This window comes from Pelecanus crispus, chromosome 1, assembly GCF_030463565.1.
Source record: "Pelecanus crispus isolate bPelCri1 chromosome 1, bPelCri1.pri, whole genome shotgun sequence".
Classification (NCBI taxonomy): Eukaryota; Metazoa; Chordata; class Aves; order Pelecaniformes; family Pelecanidae; genus Pelecanus; species Pelecanus crispus.
In genome coordinates, this window is record NC_134643.1 from 12,723,157 (window position 1) to 12,731,604 (window position 8,448).

Consider the following 8,448-nt stretch of genomic DNA (forward strand, 5'->3'; position numbering starts at 1 on the left):
TTCATAGAAACAATATTTTCTTCCCCATTAAAAACTTGAGTGGCTTTTTTTTTTCATTTTCAGTTGGAAAATTTAACCTGAAGTTTAAGAATAATATTGGTTATTAAGGAAGCCACAGAACTGAAGACCCCACAATCATACCCTTTTCCCATATAAATACAGTTAACATGGATATTAAACCTGCAAAATATTCTTCTTTTGTCAAAATGTGGAGATAGTATGAAAAAAGAGCACAAAAAGGTGAAGTATTGATTAATAGACATATAAATGTCTCAGCTGGTATTCACATCATTTTTTTCTTATTAATTTTCAGTATATTAGTTATTCTTACTTTAATAAGGCTTTTTCCCATAGCATGGAAAATACAGATGATAGTTCACCACACAAATATCCAGGACAATATCTAGAACACTATGTTCAGTTATGTGACCCTTCTGAAACAGCTATGTTAGAATTATTTTAATTTCTGAAAAATCAGGAGAAGAGCTATGTAGATCTGTTTGTGTTTGGTTTTTGTTTTGGTTTGGTTTTTTTTTTCCTTGAAGCAAGAGGATAAACAGCAGAATCCATGAATAAATGGAATCTGAAGTAAACACGGATGATTACAGGCACCTGGACTACAAGAAGCTTATCTTTCATATAACATAATATTTAAATCACTGTGGAAGCATGCGGTGCATACAGAAAAGGCTTCACAATGGGTACATAATAGGAGTAACATTAAGGAATTGCTAGATTGTATACTTGAGTTGCTCTGAGTTAAATGCTTGTCCGTATTTATGAGGATATGCTTTCAATTGTGCTTGAAAAGACTCATGTAACTTGCCCAAACACTGAATTTCAAATATGCTTGCATACTGCTCTGGATTAACTTACTTAACATTAACTTTGGACAGTGCTTATTAGTGGTTGGTATGCTACGGGGCAGGGCTGCCTTTCAGACAGATCTCAGCAGGCCAAAGGAATGAGCCAACATGAACCTCATGAATCGCAAGGGCAAATGCAGACTCCTCCATCTGGAACAGAATAACTCCATGAAACATTATGGGCTGGGAGCTGGCTAGAAAGTGGCTTTGCAGAAAAGAACCTGAATGGTGGACAGTAAATTGAGTATGAATAGCAACATGCCCTTAGGCAAGGCCAGCCACATACTGCGCTGCCTTAACAATACAGCCATCGGGTCAAAGGAATCCATCCGCTGAGCTCTCGAGGGCCCACGCAGAGAAATGTTTCTAGGTTTTGGACCACTAATTAAAAAAAAGAGATTGCCATGAGCCAATGAAGAAGATTAGAAGGCTGAAGCACATGGGGAAGGTGGTGCTGGGTTTGCTCAGTGTGGCTAAGGGAGGATCTAACTATAGTCTTCCATTAAGAAAAAGGGGAGCTGACAGAGCCAAACTGTCCTGAAAAAAGAGTCAACAGTCACGTGCTCCAGCAAAGGAAATTCCAACTAGAGAAATGGAAAAAAATTCTTCACACTGAGTGTTTAAGTGCTGGAACAGGCTACCTGGAGAGGTTGTGAAATTTTTGTGTTTGGATACTTCATAATTTAGCAATGCAAAGCCCTGAGAAACTTTAACTTTCAACTTACCTCTGCTTTCAGCTGAGGGTTGGTCTAGAGACTTCTGGAGCTCCATTCCAACCTAAATTGTTCTATTATTTTATTAGAGAAATCTAAATGAGTTTTATCTTAACTTTAATTTATGAAGCTGGTCTATGAGTTCCTTAGGCCTCAAGGAGTTTGACATGACACTCTGCAATGCCTCTTTCTTAAGGAACCTCTATGTTTTAATATAAAATCATTTCAGTAAAAGACCACTTGTGTGTCTGAAGAAGGGGGGAATTAGGAAAAGATGAGCCATTCTTGCTGGTGAATGATATATCTCAGATATCACCTGACTTTCATGTCAGTGTATTCTGTTTTGACTCCTCCAGCATGGGTATCTGAAGTATAAACGGACCTCCATCCCATAACATCTCAACCATTTCTGTCAATAAACTCAATGGATCCCACTTTATAATTGGGTACATTCACAAACAGAACTACTGCTCACACAGAGTAGAACACAGAAGATAGACCTATGAATTTGGTCTGCAACCATGAATTTCAATATATTCCCCTGCTGAGAGGACAGACAGTCCAGAGGGGGGTTTCTGATTAAATCACCTTATCTTATACATATAAGATAACTGAACAGAGTGTAGTAGCATGGTAAGATCTAAATACTCATCTCTCCATTGGATCTTGTGGCCAAAGTTTTAAAAGTACTGTGCCCAAAGGAGTGTGTCTGGATTCCCCAGCAGGAAACTGGGAAGTCCAAGTGCTGACTACCTTTGAGTCAAAAAGACTGAGCACGTCACATATGTGCACTGGCAGAACAGATTGCCGTAGTGCTACAGGGAAAACCAGACAACCTGGAGAACCTGCTGCCAGTGACACTGGAAGGTCTGCTTCCATCATGGAGACAGAACGATGAATAGCAGAAGTAATTCAGTCTCCTACTGTCATTTCTATAAACATTTACAGTAGGATGAAGCTGGCTAATAACACCAGTTTGACAATTGTCACATTTAATTGGTCTACGTTAGATATCTCAGTGCCATAGTACAGTTGGTGTTGAGACTGATACATTTTCCCTTTGGCTTGAGATGTATTGATATAATTCTTAAGAGAAGCTAAAGACTTATTTGGACAATTTTTTGTGGGCTTCACATGTCACTCAAGCTTCAAGAGTTTCCGTTTTGTGACTGAGTCACAATATCTTGAAAGAGGATCAGCGTGGCAAAAGGACATAGCTTGAGAAGCTCTCCATGGCCAATCTACGACCCAAAGATTCTCCAGCTGTTACACTTCACTGCTAGGCTAGATGGCCAGTTCTGAAGTCAACCCTAGCAACTTCTTCCAGGTTCAACTTATGTTCTTGTGAGTCTGAGAGAAGAAAAGCTCACAGAAGGATTAACATTCATCTGGTATATCACAGCAGTCAAGTAACATGGGTATGCCTACACTGTACAAGGCAGATGACAATCCAAACTGTAAACATTACTTAGTGAAAGACAGCCCTATGTGGACATAGCACCTCAGCTCCACAAACATTTCAGCTCCATGACTGTGGCCGAGTATGAGAGGTTAATAAACCTTGACTCTTAACAAGTTTCAAAAGCTCTGGCTCTGTGCCAGGTTAATGTAGCTTGCCATGGATCCAAGCAAATACCAGTGTTGACAGGGAGCATATAAGAAGTCTCTGCACCTGCTTTGTTATGTCTCTATGTCGTGGTTTAGGCCCAGCCAGCAACTCAGCACCATGCAACCACTCGCTCACTCCCCCTACCCTGATGGGATGGGGGAGAGAATTGGAGGAGTAAGAGTGAGAAACACTCCTGGGTTGAGAGAAGAACAGCTTAATAATTGAAATAAAGTAAAATAGTAATGATAATAATAACAATATAATATTGATAATAATAATAACAACATACAAAGCAAGTGATGCACAATGCAATTGCTCACCACCCGCTGACTGATACCCAGACAGTTCCCAAGCAGCGATCGCTGCTCCCTGGCCAACCCCCCCCCCAGTTTCTATACTGAGCATGACGCCATATGGTATGGAATAGCCCTTTGGTCAGTTTGGATCAACTATTTTGGCTGTGCCCCCTCCCAGTTTCTTGTGCGCCTGGCAGAGCATGGGAAGCTGAAAAAGTCCTTGACCAGCATAAGCAGTACTCAGCAACAACTAAAAACATCAGCGTGTTATCAACATTCTTCTCCTACTAAATCCAAAACACAGCACTATGCCTGCTGCTAGGAAGAAAATTAACTCTATCCCAGCTGAAACCAGGACACTCTAGAATAACTGTCATTCAGCAGATATCTCTGCACATCAGTAGTTACAAAAGTCTAGATGGCCTTGTCAATGTTCAGAGTGTAAGCGAAACTTTTTTCCCCACTAAAATGTTGCCAATGCACAACAGAGTAATTTGGAGTTGTTTTGTTTCTTCTTGTGTATTGGAAGCAATTCAGTAGCCCACTGAAAGGGCTAAAGTGTTTCCTTTGATTGTAACAGGCATTGTACTGAAAATTTTTCAGGCTTCCTTTATTTAGGAGCATACTGAAGGATATGTACTGAAAGTTCATAAATTTAGAGAATTCTATTTTTAATAAGACTTCCTCCTTTTTCATCAGTGTCATTCCTCCAAATTTTGTCAGGGAGAAGGCAGAACATTAGTTATAGTGAAATGTGGAAAAGATGAACACTCCAGTCTGAACAGTTTGTAAATGCAAAGACCTAGGAAGAAAATAAGAGAGAAAAACTTAGAAGGTGTGAATTTCCTAAGCTATCCCTCTTTCTTTGACTGGGAAGAGTATAGTAGTTTCAGAAGAAACTGAAAATAAAACCCAAGTTAGTTGAAAGACTCTGTTAACAGAGCAATCTATATTATTTGCCAAACAAAAATCCCAAACCAGTACACCTTTAATGCAAATTCCAAAATAATTTTGGAATTGGAATCCAGAATCACAAAACCATGACTTCTGAAGATATCATTTGAAAGAGCCTTTCAGAAAGTCTCTTAAAACATGTAACTCTTACTATCTACAGAATGCCTTCAGTGTACTCTCCATATTATCAGCACCACCTAGAGTGTGTCACTAGAAACAACTCCAAAAACATAAAGTTAATATTATTTACAAAGTGTGATTGTATTTCAAAGGAACATTTTCCAGACTTACTGTCTTTCAAAGACTTCCATATCAAATATACGTGGCTGATACAATAGAAGAGAGGCAGGGAGAGGCAATGTTTTTATTATTGTACCTAGAAGAAGTCAGGAAAAGATGCCACAGGACATTTTAGATTCAACTGAACCCTGTAAGGCAGTGTCTGTTGCTTTTGGCTTCACCATCATGAGCAAGTTCCTCAATCAGAATATAGCTAGTGATGATGATGATGATGATGATGATGATGATGATGATGATGATGATGATGATGATAAAGATGTCTGAAGCAGAACAGAACCCTGTTCATTCTCCTAAATCTGCTTTGACTCCAGAGAAATAGAAACAGATTGTTGTTTTTTCAGTAAACTATTTAGTTAAGGCTTTGAAGGCAGAAGTGAGCAAATCAAATGGATAAGATCTTATAGTATGTTTATGAATAGTAGAATGATAGAATCATAGAATTGTTTAGGTTGGAAAAGACCTTTAAGATCATCCAGTCTAACCATTAACCTACACTACCAAGTCCACACTAAACCAATCAAGGGTAGACTAGACTAAACGGGAGGTGGTTCTATCTCTCTGCTCTGGTGAGACCTCACCTGGAGTACTGTGTCCAGCTCTGGGGCCCTCAGCACAAGAAGGACATGGACATGCTGGAGCGGGTCCAGAAGAGGGACACCAAAATGATCCGAGGGCTGGAGCACCTCTCCTATGAGGCCAGGCTGAGGGAGTTGGGGTTGTTCAGCCTGCAGAAGAGAAGGCTGCGAGGAGACCTTATTGTGACCTTCCAGTACTTAAAGGGGGCCTACAGGAAAGATGGGGAGTATCTTTTTAACAAGGCCTGTTGTGACAGTACAAGGAATAATGGATTTAAACTAAAGGAGGATAGATTTAGATTGGATATAAGGAAGAAATGTTTTACAATGAGTGTGGTGAAGCACTGGAACAGGTTGCCCAGAGAGGTGGTAGAGGCCCCATCGCTGGCAACATTCAAGGTCAGGTTGGACGGGGCTCTGAGCAACCTGATCTGGTTAAAGCTGTCCCTGCTCACTGCAGGGGGGTTGGGCTGGATGGCCTCTAAATGTCCCTTCCAACCCAAAGCATTCTATGATTCTATGATGTCCTAGAGTGCCACGTCCACCTGTTTTTTGAACACCTCCAGGGATGGTGACTCCACCACCTCTCTGGGCAGCCTGTTCCAACGCTTGACAACCCTTTCCATGAGGAAATTTCTCCTAATTTCCAGCCTAAACCTCCCCTGGTGCAGCTTGAGCCCATTTCCTCTCATCCTATCGCTAGCTGCTTGGGAGAAGAGACCAACACCCACCTCACTACAACCTCCCTTCAGGGAGTTGTAGAGAGCGATAAGGTCTCCCCTCAGCCTCCTCTTCTCCAGGCTGAACAACCCCAGTTCCCTCAGCTGCTCCTCATAAGCCCTGTGCTCCAGACCCTTCACCAGCCTTGTTGCCCTTCTCTGGACACGCTCCAGCACCTCAATGTCTTTCTTGTAGTGAGGGGCCCAAAACTGGACACAGTATTCCAGGTGCGGCTTCACCGGTGCCGAGTACAGGGGAACAATCACCTCCCTGCTCCTGCTGGCCACACCATTCCTGATACAAGCCAGGATGCTGTTGGCCTTCTTGGCCACCTGGGCACACTGCTGGCTCATGTTCAGCCGGCTGTTGACCAACACCCCCAGGTCCTTTTCGGCCAGGCAGCTTTCCAGCCACTCTTCCCCAAGCCTGTAGTGTTGCGAGGGGTTGTTGTGCCCGAAGTGCAGGACCCGGCACCTGGCCTTGTTGAATCTCATACAGTTGGCCTTGGCCCATCGGTCCAGCCTGTCCAGATCCCTCTGCAGGGCCATCCTACCCTCCAGCAGATCGACACTCCCACCCAGTGTGGTGTCATCTGCAAACTTACTGAGGGTGCACTCAATCCCCTCATCCAGATCATCGATCAAGATATTAAACAAGACTGGCCCCAAAACAGAGCCCTGGGGAACACCGCTTGTGACCGGCTGCCAACTGGACTTAACTCCATTTAGCACTACTCTCTGGGCTTGGCCACGCAACCAGTTTTTTACCCAGCGAAGACTACGCCCGTCGAAGCCATGAGATGCCAGCTTCCCAAGGAGAATATTATGGGAAACTGCGTCAAAGGCTGTGCTAAAGTCCAGGTAAATAATGTCCACAGCCAATGAAGTAATTGTATCTTTATTTCTTTATTCTGTTTACAGCCTGTTTGTATCAGACACCTACTTAGTTAAAGCCAATTCCTGTATGGAGTGATAATAGCAACAGAGGATGGTAGGAAACTTATACTATGGGAAGCACACTTGATTTTCCATTGCTTTCCATCTAGCAAAAATGACATAAAACTTTCTATGTTGATTTATTTATGCTCATTTTCTTCCAGTATAACTGAATAGGACCTTTACCATTACACTATTCCAGTCTGATACTGCAAAAATTAAACGCACAATGAGTAGTTATACTAGCATATGCCTGGAAAAACTCAGTAGTGAAATGGGCCCTTAATCTGGAGGTGATGTTCTTCTCCATGATTTGTGACTGTAACAGTTCATTTGTAAATTCAGTTAGTGTCCAGAAATGCTCAGCCAGACTTACTTTTCAAACCTACTGAAATCCATAGGAGAACTGTACTTGCCTACAGTTCTGATAAGCAGACACCTGGCACTGATATCACACTTCTGAAACTGCTTATTTTCATTTTTTAAACAAACCAGTTGTTACTATAGCTGCATAAAGATCTTATTATGGCCTATTTTAAAGAATAAACAAAGTAGGAATATAGGCTTAACAAAACAGAGCATTTTCTTGCATTGTAAATGTATATGCAAAAATTCAGCTGTTAACAAGTATTGATTATTCATTTCTGGCAAAGCAGTGCAAGGAGGCTGAAAACAGGGCTTCCTGCTCCACTGACTGAGAAGCATATACTGAAAAAGCACAGCTTCAGATCTTTATTGCAGTATGTAGTCTTAACTTTAAGTCTGAGAAGACATTCACATTGAATGGGATGAGCACAGCAAAGGACCTGTCTTTTTCTCAGAAGACAGCTGTCTCCTGCTCTAATGGCACAGAACTCATTAGTACCACTGATGATCTTTATTGCTCTCACTCCCATCCTCCCCATCCAGTACCAGTTGCCTTCCTGTTACATCTGGGGCCCACCTACTTCTGCTGTGGGAAAGTTACTTTTCTGTAGGATAGGATGAATTAAATGCTTTGCCTCTGACCCTCTTCTGCATTTATCTTCTGACCTAAAAATACATCTAACATCACTCAAACTGCCCTGTATGCTTATATTTCCTTCAACATTATTTCCAGGCTAAACCTTATAAGCTTACGTACTGTAAAGTCAGTGTTATTGACCATTACTAGTCAGTAATTTTTAAATTGTAATATCATTTGTATGTTGTATGTATTATATAATTGGAATACTTTATAAAGTGAATAAGGATCATATTACAATTAATTATAGTAGTGCACGCTGATAAGATTTATTTTTTTGGAACTCTTAATCTGAAGAGAAGGGACCGAAAAGAAAGTATTCTGGATCTTTTAGTCCTGACAGTAATTCTACTGTTTCCCACTACCACAATATTACAGTACAGTATATTTTCTCAACATACTGCTGACACAAAATGCCAAGTAATATTTCCACCATATTGCATAAAATACTTAGAATCATAGAATCATAGAATCGTT